Source organism: Acinonyx jubatus, chromosome C1, assembly GCF_027475565.1.
Source record: "Acinonyx jubatus isolate Ajub_Pintada_27869175 chromosome C1, VMU_Ajub_asm_v1.0, whole genome shotgun sequence".
In the NCBI taxonomy this organism is placed as follows: Eukaryota; Metazoa; Chordata; class Mammalia; order Carnivora; family Felidae; genus Acinonyx; species Acinonyx jubatus.
Window position 1 is genome coordinate 87,197,764 of NC_069381.1, and position 22,996 is coordinate 87,220,759.

The window sequence follows — 22,996 nt, forward strand, 5'->3', positions numbered from 1 at the left end:
TTCAGGACAAAGTCATTTCACTGAAAATTATACAAATGTATAAAGAAGAACTTACATTGATTCTACACAATCTCTTCCAGAAAATAAAAACGGAGGGAATACTTTCTAATTCATTTTTTAAAGTAATATTAACCTGATATCAAAACCAGACAAAAGGAGTACAATAAAAAAAAACCAGATCTATGTCCCTTATATAATAGAATTCAGCAATACATAAAAATAATTATACATTATGACGAAAGGTGATTTATTCCAAAATTGTGGGGCTGGTTCAATATTTGAAAATCAATCACTGTACTATACTATAGTAAACAGGCAAAAGAAGAAAAATCACATGAACATGTATGAATCAATGCAGAAAAGCCATTTGACAAAATTCAGCACCTATTCATGACTTAAAAAACTCAGAAAATATGAATAGAGTGGAACTTCAATTTGATAAAAAGCAACTAAAAAAATTCACAGCTAACATACTTAATGGTGAAAGATGGAATGTTTTCCCCCTTAAAATCAGATACAAGCCAAGGATGCCTACTCTCACTACTCTTATCCAACATGGTACTAAACATTCTAGCCAGGGCAAACTGGCAAGAAAAGAAAAGCCATACAGATTAGAAAGCAAGAAGCCGTACAGATCAGAAAGAAATGTAAGTGCCCGTATTTGCAAATGACATAATTTTCTACATAGAAAATGCCAAGGAATATGCCAGAAAACTTCTAGAACTAATAATGAGTTCAGCAAGGCCATAGAAAACAAGGTAAACACAAAAATCAGTTCTATTTCTATATACTAACAATGAAAAAGTGGGCAACAAAATTAAAAATACAATACCATATTTTACAATGTAAATCTAACAAAACATGTCCAGAACATGCATGCTGGAAACTACACAGTGCTAATAAAATAAACAGAAAAAAAATCTTAAAAAACGGAGAGTCATAATAAAATAAATAGAAAAAAATCTTAAAAAATGGACAGTCATACTGTATTCAGGAGTTGCAAGACTCAAAATGGTAAACATATCAATCTCTTCAAATTAATAAACAGGCTTAATGTAATTCCTATCAAAATTCCAGCAATATGTTTCACAGGTATAGATTATATTATTCTAAAATTTATATACAAAGGCAAAGAATAGCTGAAAACTATCTTGATAAGAATAAAGTGGGAAACTTATCTATTTAACTTTAAGACTTTTTTATATACTATATTAATCAAGAATCTATGGTATTGGTGGAAGGGTAGACACATTTAATGTCCAACAGAACAGAGAATCCAGACATACCTATATAAACATGCTTAACTGATTTTTGATGAAGGTGAAAAGGCAATTGGATGGAAAAGAGTCATCAACAAATGGTGCTGGAAAATTTGAACATCCATAGGCAAAAACAAACAAAGATTAAAAAAAGAAAAAAAAGAGAATTATCTCAATATAGATCAATGAATGAATGTAAAAATGCAAAACTACAGAACTTATAGAAAAACATCAGGAGCAAATCTTAACGCTCTACAGCTGGACACAGAGTCTTTAGATGTAACATCAAAAACACAATCCATGAAAACAGAATTTGGTAAATTGGTTTCATTTAAACTAAAAAATTTTGCTCTGGAAAGACTTTGTTAAGGAAATGAAATGATGAGCTACAGAGTGGGAGAAAATATTTATAAACCCTATATCCATTACAGAATTATGATGTAGAATAAATAAATAACACTAAGAACTCAAGAGTTAAAACTAACTCCAATTAGAAAATGGGCAAAAGACATGGAGAGAAATTTCATTAAAAAGGATACACAGAGGGCAAATAAGCAGAGGAGGAGTTCAATACCATTAGCTATTAGAGAAATACACATTAAAACCACAATTAGAGATCACTATATGCATACGAAAATGGCAAAAATAAAAAATGGTGACAACCCTAAATGCTGCTGATGATACAGAAAAATCAGACTGCTCATATATTACTGATGAAAATATAAAATAGTACAGCCATTCTTTAAAAGCTTAATAGTTTCTTATAACATTAAACACTGCAACTACCGTTTAATCCAGCAATTACACACTCCTAGGCATTTAACATAGAGAAATGAAGACATGTTCATACAAAATCTGTACACAAATGTTTATATCATTAAAAAAAATTTTTTTAAACATTTATTTATTTTTGAGAGACAGAGAGAGACAGAGTGTAAGCAGGGGAGGGGCAGAGAGAGAGGGAGACACAGTATCCAAAGCAGGCTGCAGGCTCCGAGCTGTCAGCACAGAGCCCAACAAAGGGCTTGAACTCACAAACTGAAGTCACAAACTGCGAGATCATGACCTGAGCTGAAGTGGGACGCTGAACTGACTGAGCCACCCAGGTGCCTCTATATCATTTTTATTCCTAATAGCCCCAACTGAGAAACAATGGAGATTGTTCTTTACTGGATGGTAGTGAATGAATTGTGATACCCTCATGCCATGATACCGGCAACAACATGAATAAACCTACAGAGAATTATGCTGAGTGAGAACATTATTTATGAGACATTTTTGAAATGAAAAAATTAGAACTAAGAACAGATTAGTAGTTGACAAAGATTAAGGAGTAAGGGAAGCAAATATGGCTATAAAAGGACACTATGAGAGATAATAGTGATAGAAATGTTCTGTATTTTGACATATGAATGTTGATATTCTGGTTGTGATGTTGCATTGTAGCTTTGCAAGAGGTTACACTTTGGCAAAACTTGAGAAGTATGCACGGGATCTCTTTTTATTATTTCTATAACTACATATGAATCTATAATTATCTCAAAATAACAGTTTAATTTACAAAAAGAAAACACTTGAGAAAGAGAGGAAATTCCTTCCTGAAACCTGATGGATTTGTTGTTTTACTTCAGGGAGAAGCTATATGGTATGGGCAATCTCCTTTCATTCTATAACATTTAATTGTTCTTGTCCTTGATGGAGTAAAAATGTCAGAACTATTTTTGCATCTAAAAAGGAATAACTTTATTACTGAAGAGGTTTGGATTTTTCCTTTCCCTGTTGAATAAAGGTGAGAAAAAAGGTGATTCAAATGAGTTAAAAATGAAGGACATTTTTTCTGGGTGTTTATAGTCTTCTGTGCAGTACAGAGCATAACAGTGGAGCTGTTTTTATTTAGTAAATAGGTCACTGGGAATACTGTACCTGCAGAATTGAACTGTAAGTCATCTGCATTTTTTCTATTAATTTTATATGAAGAGCATATTATGAAATTCTATTTGTGTCACTAAAATAAGGCATTTCACAATGAGTCATTTCTTAAATAGCAAAACTCAGGAAAAGGGCTTATAAAATCTATTGGAAATTTATCATTTAAAGTATTTGAAGACTTAAAAATATAAATTAAGATTAGACCATTCCTTTTTCAAGTTTTAGGACTCTTCAAATTACAATTAGAACAACTAATTCAAAGCATTAGATCTGTTTTCACTTCTTCATTTTATGCTTGAAACTCAAAGGCAAAATGATTTATCTAGCATCATATGGTTAGGCAATGTCAGAGGCTGTCCTCACACACAGTACTTTTATTATCTATTTTAGAATTTTTTCTAGACTCAGATCTTTGTATTATGCAATTTAGAATCATGTTTGTATATTTTTGTTGTCTTATTAGAATGTAATGTACATCTGAAAATTATCCATAAATTTCTTGTGTCTTACTACTGTTAATTGAGCAACATTTTGAATAAAACAATAACAATAGAATAAATTAGCCTTTCAGAGATTGTTACTGGTTTCAAATAACAGGGAATTTATAAAAGGTTTAATGGGATTATCTTGATAACTTTACTATGCTTATTAGTTTATTTTCTGTTTTCAGATGAAATTTTATTTTATAGTGATGAGATCATAAAGAAGGATTGCTCTGAAGTTCAAGTTAAAATAAGTGGGTATTTGGTTCAGAGTTTATAGATTCTATCCTGAAAGACGCTTTAAAAAGGTGGAATAGTTCCAGAGAAGCAAAATCTAAAAAGTAAACAAAAGGTAGTCTCCCAAGAGCGCTTACACATTCATTCCATTGCCTACAAACTTTCAAAAAATGCCAAGGAAGAGTGTGGAGAAGCTCTGCAAAACACAGATGACAATGCTAAGGAAGTAAGGAGGTCTGTGGAGCTCAATATTTACTTTAGGAAAGACTTATTTGAGCCCCTCTTATTTTATTTTTTAATTTCTTAATTTAACTTTATTTTTTATTTTTTAAAAATTACATCCAAATTAGTTAGCATATAGTGAAGCAATAATTTCAGACTAGATTCCTTAATGCCCCTTACCCATTTAGTCCATCCCTCCTCCCACAACCCCTCCAGCAACCCTCAGTTTGTTCTCCATATTTATGAGTCTCTTTTGTTTGGTCCACCTCCCTGTTTTTATATTATTTTTGTTTCCCTTCCCTTAGGTTCATCTGTTTTGTCTCTTAAAGTCCTCATATGAGTGAAGTCATATGATTTTTGTCTTTAACTGACTAATTTCACTCAGCATAATACCCTCCAGTTCCATCCACATAGTTGCAAATGGCAAGATTTCATTCTTTTTGATTGTCCAGTAATACTCCATTGTGTGTGTGTGTGTGTGTGTGTGTGTGTGTATACCACATTTTCTTTATCCATTCATCCATTGATGGACATTTGGGCTCTTTCCATACTTTGGCTATTGTTGATAGTGCTGCTATAAACATGGGGGTGCATGTGTCCCTTTGAAACAGCACACCTGTATCCCTTGGATGAATGCCTAGTAGTACAATTGCTGGGTCATAGGGTAGTTCTATTTTTAGTTTTTTTGAGAAACCATACTGTTTTCCAGAGTGGCTGCACCAGCTTGCATTGCCACCAACAGTGCAAAAGAGATCCTCTTTTTCCTCATCCTCGCCAACATCTGTTGTTGCCTGAGCTGTTAATGTTAGCCATTCTGACAGGTTTAAGATGATATCTCATTGTAGTTTTGATTTGTATTTCCCTGATGATGAGTGATGTTGAGCATTTTTTCATATGTCAGTTGGCCATCTGGATGTATTCTTTGGAGAAATATCTATTCATGTCTTTTGCCCATTTCTTCACTGATTCTTTGTTTTTTGGGTGTTGGGTTTGATAAGTTCTTTGTAGATTTTGGATGCTCACACGTTATCTGATATGTCATTTGCAAATATCTTCTCCCATTCTGTTGGTTGCCTTTTAGTTTTGCTGATTGTTTCCTTCTCTGTGGAGAAGCTTTTTATTTTGATGAGGTCCCAGTAGTTCATTTTTGCTTTTGTTCCCCTTGCCTCCAGAGACATGTTGAGTAAGAAGTTGCTGTGGGCAAGATCAAAGAGGTTTTTGCCTGCTTTCTCCTCGAGGATTTTGATGGCTTCCTGTCTTACATTGAGGTCTTTCATCCACTTTGAGTTTATTTTTGTGTAAGAAAGTGGTCCAGGTTCATGCTTCTGCATGTCGCTGTCCAGTTTTCCCAGCACCACTTGCTGAAGAGACTGTCTTTATTCCATTGGATATTCTTTCCTGCTTTGTCAAAGATTAGCTGCCCATACATTTGTGGGTCCATTTCTGGGTTCTCTATTCTGTTCCACTGATCTGAGTGTCTGTTCTTGTGCCAGAACCATACTGTCTTGATGATTACAGCTTTGTAGTATAGCTTGAAGTCTGGCTTCAAGCTATTGTGATGCCTCCTGCTTTGGTTTTCTTTTTCAAGATTGCTTTGGCTATTCAGGGTCTTTTCTGGTTCCATACAAATTTTGGGATTATTTGTTCTAGCTATCTGAAGAATGCTGGTGTTACTTTGATGGGGATTGCGTTGAATATGTAGATTGCTTTGGGTAGTATTGGCATTTTAACAATATTTGTTCTTCCTATCCAGGAGCATGGGATCTTTTTCCATTTCTTTGTGTCTTCTTCAATTCCTTTCATAAGCTTTCTATAAATTTCAGTGTGTCGATTTTTCACCTCTTTGGTTAGAGTTATTCCTAGGTATTTTGTGGTTTTTGGTACAACTGTAAATGAGATTGATTCCTTGATTTTTCTTTCTGTTGCTTCATTGTTGGTGTATAAAAATGCAACCAATTTCTGTGCGTTGATTTTATATCCTACAACTTTGCTGAATTCATGAATCAATTCTAGCATTTTTTTGGTGGAATCTTTTGGGTTTTCCATATAGAGTATCATGTCATCTGCGAAGAGTGAAAGTTTGAACACCTCCTTGCTGATTTGGATACCTTTTATGTCTTTGTGTTGCCTGATTGCAGAAGCTAAGACTTCCAATACTATGTTAAATAACAGTGGCAAGAGTGGACTTCCTTGTCTTGTTCCTGACCAGGTATAAATCCCACTTGGTCCTGGTGAATAATTTTTTTAATGTATTGTTGGAGCCGGTTGCTTAATATCTTGTTGAGGATTTTTGCATCCATGTTCATAAGGGAAATTGGTCTATAGTTCTCCTTTTTTGTGGGGTCTCTGTCTGGTTTTGGAATCATGGTAATGCTGGCTTCATAGAAAGAGTTTGGAAGTTTTCCTTTTGTTTCCAATTTTTGGAACAGCTTCCAGAGAATAGGTGTTAACTCTTCCCTAAATGTTTGGTAGAATTCCTCTGGAAAGCCATCTGACCCTGGACTCTTGTTTTTAGGCAGATTTTTGATTACTAATTTGATTTCCTTACTGGTTATGGGGCTGTTCAAATATTCCATTTCTTCCTGTTTCAGTTTTGGTAGTGTATATGCTTCTAGTAATTTGTCCATTTCTTCCAGAATATGGACATTTCTTCCCATTTTATTGGCATATAATTGCTCATAATAGTCTCTTATTATTGTTTTTTATTTCTGTTGTGTTGGTTGTGATTTCTCCTCTTTCATTCTTGATTTTACTAGTTTGGGTCCTTTCGTTTCTCTTTTTGATCAAACTGGCAAATTATCAATTTTGTTAGTTCTTTCAAAGAACCAACTTCTCGTTTCATTGATCTGTTCTACTGTTTTTTGTTGTTGTTTTAATAGCATTGATTTCTGCTCTAATCTTTGTTATTTCCTGTCTTCTGCTGGTTTTGGGTTTTATTTGCAGTGCTTTTTCCAGCTCCTTAAGGTGTAAGGTTAGGTAGTGTATCTGAGATCTTTCTTCCTTCTTTAGGAAGGCCTGGATTGCTATATACTTTCCTCTTATGACCACCTTGGCTGCATCCCAGAGGTTTTGGGTTATGGTGTTATCATTTTCATTGACTTCCATATACTTTTTAATTTCTTCTTTAACTGCTTGGTTAGCCCATTCATTCTTTAGTAGGATGTTCTTCAGTCTCTAAGTATTTGTTACCTTTCCAAATTTTTTCTGTGCTTGTTCGAGTTTCATAGCATTGTGGTATGAAAATATGCATGGTATGATCTTAATCTTTTTGTACTTACTTAGGGATGATTTGTGTCCCAGTATATGGTCTATTCTGGAGAACGTTCCATGTGCACTGGAGAAGAATGTATGTTCTGCTGCTTTAGGATGAAATGTTCTGAATATATCTGTTAAGTCCATCTGGTCCAATGTGTCATTCAAAGCCATTGTTTCCTTATTGATTTTTTGATTAGATGATCTGTCCATTGCTGTGAGTGTGGAGTTGAAGTCTTCTACAATTATGGTATTACTAGCGATGAGTTTCTTTATGTTTGTGATTAATTGATTTATATATTTGGATGATGCCACATTTGGCGCATAAATGTTTACAATTGTTAGGTTTTCTTGGTGAATAGACCTCTTGATTATGATATAATGCCCTTCTGCATCTCTTGATACAGTCTTTCTTTTAAAGTCTAGATTGTCTGACATAAGTATGTCTACTCCAGCTTTCTTTAGTTGACCATTAGCATGATAGATGGTTCTCCATCCCCTTATTTTCAATCTGTAGGTGTCTTTAGGGGTAAAGTGGGTCTCTTGTAAACAGCATATAGATAGGTCTTGTTTTATTATCCATTCTGTTACCCTTGTCTTCATTGGGGCATTGAGTCCATTGACGTTTATAATGAGTACTGAAAGCAATAAATTTATTGCCATTATGATGCTTGTAGAGTTGGAGTTTCTGGTGGTGTTCTCTGGTCCTCTCTAATCTTTTGTTGCTTTTGGTATTTGTTTATTTATATATATATATTTTTTCATCTTTTCTCCCTTCAGAAAGTCCCCTTAAGATTTCTTGCAGGTATGGTTTAGTGGTCACCAACTCCTTTAATTTTTGTTTGTCTGGGAAACTTTTAGTCTCTCCTTCTATTTTGAATGACAGCTTTCCTGGATAAAGGATTCTTGGCTGCATGTTTTTCTGATTCAGCACACTGAATATATCCCACCACTCCTTTCTGGCCTGCCAGGTTTCTATGGATAGGTCTGCTGCAAACCTGATCTGTCTTCCCTTGTAGGTTAGGGACTTTTTTTCCCTTGCTGTTTTCATGACTCTCTTCTTGCCTGAGTATTTTGTGAATTGGACTATGATAAGCTTTGTTGATGGTTGGTTTTTGTTGAATCTAATGGGAGTCCTCTGTGCTTCCTGGATTTTGATGTCTGTGTCTTTTCCCAGGTTGGGAAACTTTTCCGCCATGATTTGCTCACATAACCCTTCTACCCCTATTTCTCTCTCTTCCTCTCCTGGGACCCCTATGATTCTGATGTCTTTCCTTTTTAATGAGTCACTGATTTCTCTAATTCTTAAATCATGCCCTTTTGCCTTAATCTCCCTCTTTTTTTCTGCTTCATTATTCTCCATAAGTTTGTCCTCTATGTCACTGATTCTCTGTTCTACCTCATCCATCCTTGCCGCCGCTGCATCCATCTGTGATTGCAGCTCAGTTATTGCAATTTTAATTTCATTCTGGGTATTTATTTACTTCTTTTATCTCTGCAGAAAGGGATTCTAATCTATTTTCGACTCCAGCTAGTATTCTTATTATTGTGATTCTAAATTCTGGTTCAGACATCTTGCTTGTGTCTGTGTTAGTTAAATCCCTAGGTGTCGTTTTTTCGTGCTCTTTCTTTTGGGGTGAATTCCTTCATGTTGTCATTTTGAAGGGAGAAAAGGAATTAATGAGGTGGAAAAAATTGAAATGAAAAAAATTAAAATGAAAAAAATATTAAAATTAAAAATTAAAAACACACACACAAAAATTGAATAGATGATGCTAGATCCTAGGTGTGTTTTGGTCTGGGTGTAGAGAGCGGTTTGACAGATTAGAGAAACAAAAAAAGGGGGGGGGAGAGAAACGAAAAAAGAAATTGTTTGAGGATTTGAAAAAATGAATATGCTAAAGTAGCCTAAAATATACAAAAGTAGAGAATATAGTAGAAAAATTATAGAAAAATATTTTTAATAAAAACTAAAAAGAAATATGAATTTTTTCATTTTCTGTATTTAAGAAAGAAGAATCAAAAAAGAGAAAAAGATTAAAAAAAAGAAAAGACAAAAAAGAAATCGTTTGAAAATTTTAAAAAGAGAATACACTGTAGTAGACGGAAATAAAATGATGGGAGTAAGATAGAATTTGAAAAAAATTACATAATAGCAAAAAATAGAGTAATAAAAATTAAAAAAATTAAAATAAATTGAAAGTAAAAATGAAGTTTTTATCTTTCCACATTCAAGAAAAAGAAAAGAAATGAAAAAGAAAAAAAGAAAGAATAAAAAGGAAATTGTTTGAAAATTTGAAAATGTGAGTACACTGAAATAGACTAAAATAAAATGATGGAAGTAAAGTAGAATTTGAAAAAATTTAGACAAAAGTAAAAAATATAGTAATAAAAATTAAAGGCAGATATATTTAATAACAATTGAAAATAAAAATGAATTTTTCTCTTGCTATATTCAGGAAAAAGAAAGTATTGTAAAAGAGAAGAAGGAAAAAGAAACAGAAAAATAATTGAACAGATGATCCTGGTAACAGATTGAAGTAGGACTGAAATTGCCTCATTTTCCCCTAGGGGTCAGTCCATGTAGCTCTTTATAGTCCATAAATTAAGTCAACGGTGAGGTTTGTGTTCTTGAAGAGCGAAGTTGGCCCAGTTGGGCAGGGCTTGGTGTAACAGCTCCACTCTCCAGTAGATGGTGCTGCTAGCCTACTGGGGTGGATTGTTGCGGTGCTTGTCGGTGCGCATGCGCATGCGAGCGAGCGGTGAAAATGGCCCCACCCAGCCACACAGTCTTCTCTTGGATCAGCAATCACACACCAGTCCTCTGTCTTCAGCTCTCCTCCACTCCCCGCTTTTCCACTCTCCGTGACCAGGCCCCAGGCAGTACCTCTCTCCCAAGTTTTGTCTCGGATGTGGCCATTTTCCCCGGCCCCTTTCTTCTGAAGGACTGCGGCCTTGACCCGCTCCACCCCTCTGCGGGAGGGTCTCACCGAGTAATGTCTGAATGAGCAATGGCCGAATGTCGGCTGCACCCAGGAACGCCCGCTGGACCCTGCTATTGCCGGTGCCCCGAGACTGTGCCCAGGTGCCAGCCCGCCCCCAAAAAAGATCGCAAGACAGTGTAGCCTCAGTGTTTCAGGGACCATGGAAAATCACAACACACATCTGGCACCAGGCTTCATGCTCAACAACCTTGCCCCAGCATCAGCAAATGTGGCTGCCTTCCAGGGTCTGCTGGGACGAGGTGGCTTCAATAGTTTCTACCAAAAGTCCTTCCAGCAGTGGAACCGCTTTTCCTCGTGTGGCCTGAGAACCTCCTGGACCCCACTATGTTCCTGGGGATTCACCTTTCCCACCAGAGCTCCGCCAGGTATCGAGCTGCAGAGTTGCAGCCTTTGTGCTCCCCTTGTTTACAGTCTTAATGGAATTTAAACCCTCTCCTTTCTCCTTTCTCCCTTTTTAGTTTAGTTCCTGTGGCTGTTTCCAATTTTCCACTTTCTCTCCAGCTGCTTTTGGGGAGGGGTGCTTTTCCTGTATGCTCCCCCCCCAGTCTCCATCCTCTCTCTGCCTGCAAAAGGGGTTCCCTACCTTTGGGGGCTTCTTGCTCTCCAAGTTCAGCTCTTTGTGTCGTGTACCTGCTGACTTCTGTGGTTCAGGTTGTGCAGATTGTTGTGTTAATCTTCCAATCAATTTTCTAGGTGTGTAGGATGGTTTAGTGTTGGTCTGACTGTATTTCATGGATGCCAGACACTAAAAAGCTTCCACACTGTTCCGCCATCTTGGCTCCTCCTTGAGCCCCTCTTATTTGAGCTGACTGAGAACAATCAAAAAGGAAAACTTTTCTTTTAGAAAGCAGAACCTCTCTCTCTTTTCGAGGCTCAAGGGAAAAGCGTTTTAAAAGAGCTTTTTCCACCTTTGCAAATGATCAGAGAAGAGAGCTAATGGCATTGCAGGAGCTTAAGGAAAGTAAATCACTGGCTCTAATATTTTTCAGAGTGTTTGTATACCATTATATGCTTCTTGTCCATTCAAAACATCTTCTCTCCACACTTTCCCAAAGTTTACCCTGGGTACAACTTAAGTGTTTAAATTTTCTTTTTTAATGTTTTTATTTATTTTTGAGAGAGATAGAGAGAGAAATCATGAGTGGGGGAGGGGAAGAGAGAGAGGGAGACACAGAATCCCAAGAAGTCCCCAGGCTCTGAGCTGTCAGCACAGAGCCTGACACAGGGTTGAACCCATGGATGGTAAGATCACGACCTGAGCCAAAGTTGGATGCTTAACTGACTGAGCCACCCAGGCTCAGTTTATAGAGGCATATAAACTGAAAAGTTAAATTGCCAGCCCTTTACACACAGTTCATACAGTGGTAAGATAGAAAGAAGATAATCACGCTAGATACTCCCACTCAGAGAGGAGGAGAGGAAGAAGAGACTCACAGAAATTCTGAAATCCATTCAGGCTCATGTCACCAGTTCCTATGCTCCAGGGTAGAGAACATTTCTTGATTTGAGAGTGGTTCCCCATGACCCTTGGCTCAGCTTGCTGGGGTCTTCTTTCTGCTTGCTTTTTCAGTAAAAATATTTGCCTTTTCTTGTAGCTGAGCAGCTTTATTAGCCTATTTCCTGCTGTAGAAAGCTGAAGGCCCAAAAAGTTTTGAACTGTCTCTTTTAGTCTAAGCTGACAGTAGTTTTAATATTCAAATTCCCTTTAAAATTTTGTGGACCTTCTACATATTAGATTATAGTCCATTCCATTAGACAAAAGTCATAGGGACATATATTTTCAGGACAGATCCCTTTCTGTTTTGGAATATGTGACAATACCCTTAAAATCCTTAGGAGCCTAGCTAAGAGTGAGAAGAAACACCTTGAGTCTGTCTTTCTTTTTCTTTCTTTTTTTCTTTCTTTCTTTCTTTCTTTCTTTCTTTCTTTCTTTCTTTCTTTCTTTCTTTCTTTCTTTCTTTCTCTTTCTTTCTTTCTTTTTCACCTTGAATCTTTCTTATGTCCTAACAGACTTGCAATCATAGTTTTGATCTGACATTTATGCTGAAACCACATTTTACTGTCAGTGCCCTGGATTTTGTTTTCATCTGATACCGTTTCTTAATTTGATAACTTTTATGCACTCGAGAAGCCGAGAATTGAAAACGAACTCATATTCTAGCTCAGCCAGTTTGGTTTGGAAATAATTTCATTAACTTTGCTTGAAAACTAAATAGTTCCTTATTTTATCCATCTTTTTTTTTTTTTTTTCTGCGAAGCCATATCTTAGGCAACTATAAGAAGCCAAATGGTACTTTCAGCATCCTGTCTGGAAATCTCCTTAGTGAGAATCACAGTCATTGGCACATGTTTTATCTTACAAGTTACCAAGGTCACACTTCTTATTAATTTTTGTCAATAAATCAAGTCCACTCTTGTCAAGTTTCCAATAGCAAGTTTCTCAGTAGTCTTCTAGCCAGACCTTTGTCTGCTGCTTAGCTCCAAACCCAATGCCACATATTTCATGTTTTTATGATGACAGCACCCCGCTTTCATGTATTATCCTTTTCTGTTCAAGTTATGTAGTGCTGTGAAATAAACACCCTAAAAAACTTTTGGCTTATAAGAGAAAGCATTATTTCTTATGATTCTGTACGTTGACTGGGATCAGTTGGTTGGTTGTTGTGCTTCATGTGGTATAACTGATATCACTTAGGTGGTTATGTAAGTGGGAACTTGGCTAAGGCTAACACAACAAAACCGTCTTATCCTTCAAATTAGTCTAGTCCAGGAAGTGTTCCAAGAGAACAAGCTGCAATGTGCATAAGCTTATTAAGAGATCTTCATTAAGCTCAAGGTGGAAGAGACTACAGAAGTATATAAATACTGGGAGTTGTGGTTCACTGAGGGGGGATCGACAATATAATAATCCATCACATGAGTGAATATATAGATTTAACTAGTTAATGAAATTCCTTGGAAAAGTGTATTTTTATTATTTCATTTTATTATATATCTATTCATATCAAGATATATAAACTTGATAATGTAAGAATGTAAGATGTAAGAATGAATAGGACAATATTAGCTTTAGTAATATCTATATAATTTTATAAACCTATTTAATTAAAATTTTGACATGACTGCAAATTTTATAAAACTGAAAGATATCAAGGATTAAAATAATTCATAAAATACATAAATAATTATCAATATTATATACAATATTGTTATATATACCAAAAGGCCACCAGAGAGAGTTTTGAAGGAAAAGATCTAGTTCAAATACACTTACCTGGGTTGATGTCAAATACACTTACCTGGGTTGATGTCTTCAGTTTTAGAATTCATTGTTTTGAAAAGGAAACTTTTGTTATTCTTTTTTTTTAAGTTTATTTATTTACCTTTGAGACAGAGACAGAGAGAGAGGGGGAGCACACACACGCAGGGGAGGGGTAGAGAGAGAGGGAGTGAATCCCAAGCAGGCTCCACACTGTCAGTGCTGAGCCTGACACAAAGGCTCCATCTCATGAACTGTGAGATCATGACTTGAACCCAAATCAAAAGTCAGATGCTTAACCAACTGAGCCGCCCAGGTGGCTAGAAGCTTTTCTTATTCTCTCATAAGTTTTTGATCCTAGGTCAAATTAATAATTGGAGTTAAAGTTTACTTTCTGGAGGTTTGGACTGATATATATATATCTATCTCTGTATCTATCTAGATAGATAGATACAGAGATAGATATATTTCTTTGAAAAACTATTAAACTAGTTATAAATAAGAGTTTCTTAGATACCTTAAGATTCTATGCAAATAAAATTTCATAGCTTAGTGCTTCTCAACCTTTTTGTTTTTTGGTATCCATATGGTAGTGGAGGGTGCTCAAGAACCCAGCGCTTGTGCCTCCAATCTCCTAGATCCAGTGATCCCTGCCTCACACTCTTGTGTAGTTCTTACCCCTATTATACCAGCATTGTTCTGTATAAACAATAGAATACATCAGAAAATGATGGAATATTACTTCTGAGATTATTTTCTAAAAGACATTATGACTTCCTTCTTGAACATTCTCTCTCTCTCTCTCTCTCTCTCTCTCTCTCTCTCTCTCTCCCTTTCCCTCTCCCACAGTCACTCTCATTCTCACCCTCATACTCACTCTCTCTTTCTCACCACACTACAGGTCTATGTGGTAGGGAACTGAAGCCTCCTGTCAACATCTATGTGAGTGAGTAAACTGGAAAGCAGATCCTTTATCCCTAAATGACTGCAATACTGGTCAACAGCTTGACTACAGCCTATGAGATGCCTGAGATAGAACTTTCCTGTTAAGCTTCATCAGAATCTTGACCCTCAGAAACTGTGTGAGGTAGTAAATGCTTGTCACTTTAAGTTTCAAGATTTAATTTGTTTTGTACCAATAGCGAACTAATATATGGATAAAAATATCTTTGCCTTATATTTTATGAAAACAAATCATGTGAATTCTGTCTTTATGTAATATTCAGTTTTAATATAAAATAATGCTTCAGATTACACTCTATAAGTTAGACTGATGTTTTAGGAAGATTGCCCTCTTTATCCTTTTTTTTCCCCCTTGGGGGCCCTGGTCAAAACATCTGCTTTCAAACATCCTTATATCACAAATGTCAAATATAAAATGCAAAATACCCAGGATTATTTTTAATGAGAAATGTCTTGCCTACATGGAAAAAAAAAACTAAAACTTTTTTTTTTCTGAAAAAGCAAAATGAAGATATGAAATAGGGAGATAAATCTTCCCAAATTTATTAATAAATCTGGAGTAATTCCAAAACAAAAAGAGGAGATAGCATAATATAATGCATAAGAATTCTTGCTCTAAAGTCAAATGGCCTGAGCAACCTACTGACTCTAACATTTACTGGCTCTGTGATAGAGAGCAAATTATTTAATTCTGTGTGCTTCAGTATAGTCACCACCATTGAGCAGAATAAACAAGACTATCAAAATGGAGAATGTCATCATTTTTATTGTGATGATTCTATCCTAAGAAATACTTTTACACTTATGCAAAGACATATGTATAGAAGTACTTACTATGCTGTTCATGGTAGCAAAAAATTCAAGACAATTTGAACTTCTATTATTAGAGCATTTGTTAACGAGAGTCAAAAGTCACTCATACCATGATATACTATGCAGCTGTTACAAACAATGGGTTTTATAGTATGTATAGTGATATAAAAATTGCCCACTTTACATTAAGTGAAAAAAAAGCTAGATATATATCATTGTGCACACTATCATCCCATTTGTTATAATAATATCAAGAGAGATGTGTGTGTGTGTGTGTGTGTGTGTGTGTGTGTGTGTGTGGTGAGAAAGGCAAATCAATTTTTCTAGGAATAGAGACAAGATTTCATATACAATAGGTAACAGTGATTACCTTAGGGGTGTATGTTAGGGAAGTGGAAGTAGAGACTTTCACTTTCTGCTTTTTATCCATCAGGCTTTTCAAGTACAAGTGACAAAAAAATGAACAAATATTTGCTTATGCAATAAAGAAATTTATTAGCTCATTTTAACAGGAAAGCTAGCAAGAAACGAGGCTTCTGGGTTGATTGACTCACTGGCTCAATTATGTTATTGAGGAACCACATGTTTTCCTGTTCTTCTGTCATCTACTATTCACATCATCCCTCATGACTGTAGAATGATTGCCAATAACAGAAGGGACTCTACACTTTTTCAAGGATGGTAGAAATTCCATCTCACTGAAGAACAAGGACTCCAACAATCCTATTTTGTGTTCCAAAGCCAAAGTTTAATCGCATAATGATTGCTCAGTGAATTACTGACAAGGTGGATGCTATTGCAGATGCTATTGCAGTTCAACCAATCAGGCTCACCCCTTAAGCTCAAGTCAGTTTCCTAAACTGCATTGGTGCTATTCAACCAACATGTCTGCAATAATATTGCTAATTACTGCAATTATTATACGATAAGATGAACTACTTTTTAAAGTATAAAAAATAATGCAAAACTTAGAGATAATTCTTGTATGTTTAACTTTCATCCAATAGTCTGCTAAAATTTTATTTAAATCCAGAAAATAGTTCTAAAATTTCTTTAGATGATTATAAAAGTGAATACAATGGGGAGGCAGAGATATTTATGACAGTTTATGATGAAAGTGAAGATACTTTATCATTTGTATTGTATAAAGTAGTATTATTTTCATAGTTTATCTTTGCTTTAAAAAATAGTGAAAGGACACTAGTACACTATTACCTCTAAAAGTATAAGTAAGGGACATTTTTAAAACTAGAAAAGAAAGAAATGTAAGGTAACAAGTTTTTTCTCAGCTATGTAAATCTTAAAGTTCAAAGAGGAGCAACAAAACAAACCCAAAAACAAAACAAAACAAAACAAAACAAAAAATCTTTGACTCAAAAAGAATTAAAAAATTTTTTTTTAATGTTAATTTATTTTTGAGAGACAGAATGTGAGCGGGGGAGGGGCAGAGAGAGAGGGAGACACAGTATCCGAATCAGGCTCCAGGCTCCTACCTGTCAGCACAGAGCCCGACGTGGGGCTTGAACCCATGAACTGTGAGATCATGACCTGAAGTTGGACTCTTAACTGACTGAGCCACCCAGGTGCCCCAACTCAAAAAGAATTTAAAAAGTGATATAAATATCGAATGTTTGAATGCTAATTCAAAAAAACCCCATTCTCAATGTAGCAAGACAACACTATTGTTCAGATCTTTTAATATCTAAGAGGTATATCTAAGAGGTAATATCTTAGAGGTATCTAAGAGGCTGAGGAGATAATAAAATTCAAGGGTTGAGAAGGCCAAGATTATTCGTGAGATTTATTATATAGAATATAATGCTAAGCATTTGTTTGAAAATTCATTTGCTGCTTTCTGTGGTACAGTGGCTTTTAATGAATTACCTACCTGTTTTCTATATCTAAGTTATAGCTCTACTACAAAAGATCTACAGTTATGGTAAATTAAAACTGATTTCTCAGTTCTTTGGAGACTATGGAATGCCAATTAATAATTATTATGTGGAATATAAATGAAAGAAACATTTTTATGATAGTCCCCCTTCCTAGTAAAACCAACAGCAACATATGTTACAAAAATTAAATGAATTTAATCAGGTTTATCTCCCCAAAATTGCCTCTGGTGAAAAATTAATTTTCCCATGATGAATATTTGCTTTGATTTTGTAATAAGAAATGAAAGAAAACAACAATACTGTCAAGTTCTCATTTCTAGTTCTGGTTTTGTCTGAGAATAGTTTAAACAGCATAATTTAAGAAAAGCTGCATTAATAAAATTCCAAATCATTCCTTAAGGCAGTTCTCAGTGAATGTGGCAGACACAGCCATCTGTTTGTAAATGTTTAGTGGACTCAATGCATAGAAATCCAATCAGAACGCCCAAGTATTTGTGGGTAAGAGTAGACTAAAATATTCTATATTTTCATCCAGCTTTTTAAATTGATATTTTGTTAATGGTATTTCACAAATACATCCTTTTCAGATAAGAAACCAAGGAAATATCTCCTGGTAAGGGACCTCTTGAATGGAAACCCACATTTTTATTATTTTAACTGCTTCCTTGCTTTCTTCTCCATAGAGCTCTTCTTTCAGGAAGCCCTCCTGAACCTACACCCTCTATCTTGAGCTGGTTTACATGCTCTTACCCTTGCTTCCTAAAATACTGAGAATGTAACTACATCACTGTACCACTCACTAGGTTGATCTAGAATAATACTTTTCTACCTGAGCCCATGAAGTAACTGCTATGGATTTTGGAATGGTAGGATTTTTTATGAGAATACCCAAAATAGATTTTAAAGTAGAGACTTTTAAAAGTAAAATATTTTCCTACAAATTATGTGGCCCCTTTGTTTCTGGAGAGGTTGGGAGGTGAAAAACTGCATTTCACAGACCTGCCCAAGAGGGTGATGCATTGTCATATGATTTGGACAGTGAAACTTAGGAGTCATGGCAAGCAAAGTCATGGACACCAGAGAGCATAAAGGCATTTTGGGAACCCCACATTCAGTTTCCCAGACTTTAGCTACCAGCATTATGTGGATGAGAGGCAGTTTTGACAACAGGGGCAGACTGATGTTCCTTGGATTACAGCTTTAGTGATGGACCATTACATTTAGGAATCCAATGGCTGATCCTGACTTCCATTCCTTACCTGGTCAACGATTTTCAAAGATACAATTCCCTGAATTAGAATTATTTTCTGCTGGAGATACTTTGGAAAGATTTTGCTTCCTCTACTAATCCAGAACTGATACATACTTGTTATAGTCTTCACTTGCATGTCTTTTCCTCTGCTAGACAGCAAACTCTCTTTATGGATAAGGAGGGATAGAACTTGTCTTTGTTCATTCTTTAATTCATTCCTTATTTCACTTCAAGTATATACTCTTTATATTTGTATGTTTTGCAATTACATATTTGACACAGAGCAGCACAGCAAATACCCTCTTAATGAATTAGTAAATGTGTTATGTCAGGAAATGTATAAGGTACTAGAGATAGAGAGATGAGACATACTTAGGAACAATAAAATGATAAATTACATTATTAAGTGCTTATGTGTCAGGCTCTATGTGCAGCATTTTACACGCATTGATATGATATTCATTTTCGGCTTGTTTGGTTTTATGTTCGTTTGTTTTCTAATTCTTATAGCATTCTTAAGAGCTAGGTGCCAATTATTTCTTCCCATTTCACACATAAGGCAACAGAAGATGGAAGAGGTTAAACAAATTGCCCAACTTAACAGTACTGAAGTAAGTTAAACTCAAACCTAGGCAATCTGATTCAGTAATTCACACTCTTTAGTCAGTATTCTGAGATCTCTAATATAGCGGCAAACAGGTTCATAGATTTAGGATATTACTTGATAAATTCCACAATACCTCAGCAGGATCAGAAGAGGCTTACATGTGAAGAAAGAGAGACTTAGTACTGAAGTACGAAGGATTAGCACAAGTTAGGGATAAGCAGAAGTGATAAAGGATGCTGTTTTATGCGGAAAGAAGTACACATACCACAAAGGGACAAAAGAGAAAACAGAGTATTGCTGAGACAGCATGGGGATTACCATGAGGCTTAGTGAAGAGGGGTGAAAAATAGACAAAGAGAGGCAAAGCAGGACCGACCATGAAGAGTCAGGTATACATTTCTAAGGAATTAAAGATTTTTTTTTTTTTAATGAGGGCCACAGCATGTTATTGAAGCATTTAAAATCCTTTGAGAATATTTCCATTATAAAGAGATCACTTTGGAGCAATGTGGACAATTTAGAAGTTATTGTGTGGGGTGAGATTGGAATTGGGAATTACAGTAACTCAAGTAGAAGTAATTCTTACTTTTGGGCTCACAGAATTGAACATAAGGACTGGCAGCTAATATGAGAACAATCCATATTCACCAAGTCGAATTGAACCTAAGTAACCTGAGGATCAGAGAGGTTTAATTACTTATCAAAATTTACACAGCTATTTGGTGGTAGAACTGGGATAAGAATTTAATCCATTGCCTTCTTTTACTTTAAACAGAATCTGGGAAAAATTAATTGCATATATATCATTTGAAATATGAAAAGTTTTTCTATGTGTATCTAGAAATATACTTGAAAAATATACACAGGTGTAAAGTTATGGTAAATCTCATTTCTTGGTTTTCCTTATTGTGTGCTTATTTTCTGAGTCCATAATCTCAAATACTCAAGTTTCTACTGTCCAAGTGATCTCTGAAGTCACTCCTCTTGCTAGATACTCCTCTCACACCCAAGTTTCCAAGCTTTCTTTTAATGCCTAAGGGAAAAGTAATGAGATGGGAAAAGAAATTTGGGCTGGGGAAAAATTACCACCACAACCATTAGCTATTAAGACATATTGTTAGAAACTTACTGTAAAACCTATGAATTATTGAATCAGATTGCCCAGGTTTAAAGTTTATTTATTTATTTTGAGAGAGAGAGAGGGAGAATCCTAAGCGGGCTCCATGCTGTCAGTGAGAACTCCACTCAAGCTTGACGTGGGTCTCAATCCCACGAACCATGAGATCATGACCTGAGTCTAAATCAAGAGGTGGATACTTAACTGAAGGAGCCACCCAGCCACCCCAGATTCCCTAGGTTTAAATCAACCCTACTCCAATCCTTTGTAACCTAATATAAAACCTAATGTAAAAAATTTATATCATCTTTCTCTCAGAAAGACTAAGAAGCTACTCTTTGTTATTGTGCTGTTATAGTTTCTTTTCTTTCCTTTTGCCAGTTACTGTTTCACCCTAGACAGTGCAGTGTTCTCTCATGAGGTCCAGCTGATAGACAATTCTGTGGACTTAGTTTACATGTCCAAGGAGGCTTCACAGGTTAAGTAAATTGTATTTCTAATACCATGATTACCAAATTGTAAACGCTAGCAGCCTTACGTTTTGACAACCTTGGGCCCTTATTTTTGAATAGAGGTTCTGTCACCACTGTGAAATATCAGATGCTATACCTTAGCAATGGGCTATGAAAATCTATAGTATAAGATTTGCCAAAACAAATTTTATGAGGATTTGGCTGGTTCTAGAAGTAGAATTGCCCTAACGTATCCTATAGCATGTGAAAGATGTACAATACATATTTTTGTTTGAAATTAAATACACAGTAAGTTTTAATCCAGTTGCCTTGTTTTCAAAGATAAATCTAGGACAATATACTTAGAAAGGAAATTTTATAATTTACCTAAAAATACCCAAGCATATTATTTAGCACTTTTGGTCTTTAGAACACCTGCTGAAGGGAATGTCTTTGCTTAGATAATTTATAATCATTTTATACTTTCTCTTCTATTGAATGGTTTAAAAGCAATAAAACAAAATTAAAGTTGAAAAGGACTCTAAGCACTTGTTATAACTGAGCATCAGAGGCACAAGCCTAGGTAGGGTACAGCTGCATAACGGTGAATGTTCTTTTGCAGTTAACACCTGGGTTTTTCTATTTATAGGAAGATATCACAAGTTTAAACACAAAGGAAAATGACTCACAAATCCAATAAATTTTGGAATGCATAACTGCCAGCAGTATCAGGGGATTTCAACCAATATTTGCCAACAAATCAATAACATGATTAAATCCTTCTGTATTGTGGGCAATCAAATGCTTACTAACAGGTCCTACTGCCTAAATTAATATAATCCCAGAAGTGCTCTGTCTGTGTCAAACCTAATACTACTGAGGCTTAAAATTCACATGTGATAAGCTGGAAGATATTTTTTAATAATGCTTTAAATAAAATGAAATTATGTGAAGATTCTGAATTAAATGCTTCCACACTGAGTGGGCTCAGCTTAAATTGCTCTTGTCTCTAGATGGCATGTTTCCTGCTGTCCATATTTCTTTACACTCCATACTCAAAGAAAGTAGGAAGTGTTTAAAAATATATATATTACTTTTTCACTAAAACTATGACTGAATCTTGCAACTGTTTGTTATAAAGATTGCATTGAAATGGCTCTCACCACTCACACTTCCAGACTCAGATCAAAAGTTACTACCTGTCTGAAGCCTACCCAGACTCACAAGGAAATTCAGTGACTTTCTCCTTTGTTTCTAACTACTGTCTTAAAGCATTATAGCATTTATCACACTATTTTATAATGACTCCTTCTAGCCCTTGGGGGTAGCATAAAGATCTGTCACACATTGAGTAAATGTGAATGCCGTATCAAGTAAGCAATGGAGCATATGAAAAAAATCTCCATATAATTTAATGGTAGTATATATGGGTTTTTCCTTAAATATCTTTCATTTAAAGATAAAGGTTTGACGCGAAAAATAGCCAATACCAACAAAGCCATGATATAATTGTGTTTATGTTGACATGATCAGATTTTATCAATATGCTAACAGTGCATTCTGCTTATTAGGAGGATTACTGATATAGTTACATAAAAGTTTTGAACAGCTATTACCTAACAGCCACAGTATTAAGTGCTAGCTAGGGTTAGAGGAATAAAGTAAAGTAGTTGACCTGAAGGAAATACCAATTGAGTGAAAGAGGCTTTCTAATTCTCAGAAATCTTTGAACTTATTAGAAATACATTCTATGTGTATTATTTCTTATTTCTATTGAATAATGCTGATACTGAAAAAAATAAAGTTAATGTGACATTCAGAAACCCTGTTTTTCCTCCTCAGAGGAGGAACTACAATTCTTTGTCCAACTTTGCTCAAACTTAAGAACATGGACTAAAAATATGTATTCATGAAATGCCAATGTACATGACATTTTAGTGTGCTGGCTAGTCCTGTCTGAGAGAGAGAGAAGGGAGACAGGAGGAGGATGAAGAGGAAGAGGAGAAGGAAAAGGAAAAAAAAAGAAAAGAAGGTAGAGCTAAGTTAGGAAAAGGAAAATAATAAGAACAGGATTAAAGGAGAGTTGGAAACAGAAAAGGAAAGACAAAGGGAGTGAGGAAACAAAGGTAGTAGAGAGGGGAAGTCTGACAGACAAAGGAAACAAATGCAGATACAAAAGGCAAGAAGAAATCAAAAGCAACAGTTAAAATAGTTGATTCTAGGATTTCTGAGGATTAAGAAAAGGGGGGCAT

The 22,996-nt window shown here is 35.4% G+C and overlaps 1 long non-coding RNA gene across 3 annotated transcripts in view; it reads left to right on the top strand.

Moving 5' to 3' along the window:
• Positions 1–22,996, top strand: part of LOC113599223 (uncharacterized) — a 165,379-nt gene that overhangs the window by 50,527 nt on the left and 91,856 nt on the right. For all 3 annotated transcript variants that reach the window (XR_008295098.1, XR_008295099.1, XR_008295097.1), the window contains exon 2: positions 14,547–14,732. This is a non-coding gene — a long non-coding RNA (uncharacterized LOC113599223). The remainder of the gene's footprint in view (positions 1–14,546; positions 14,733–22,996) is intronic.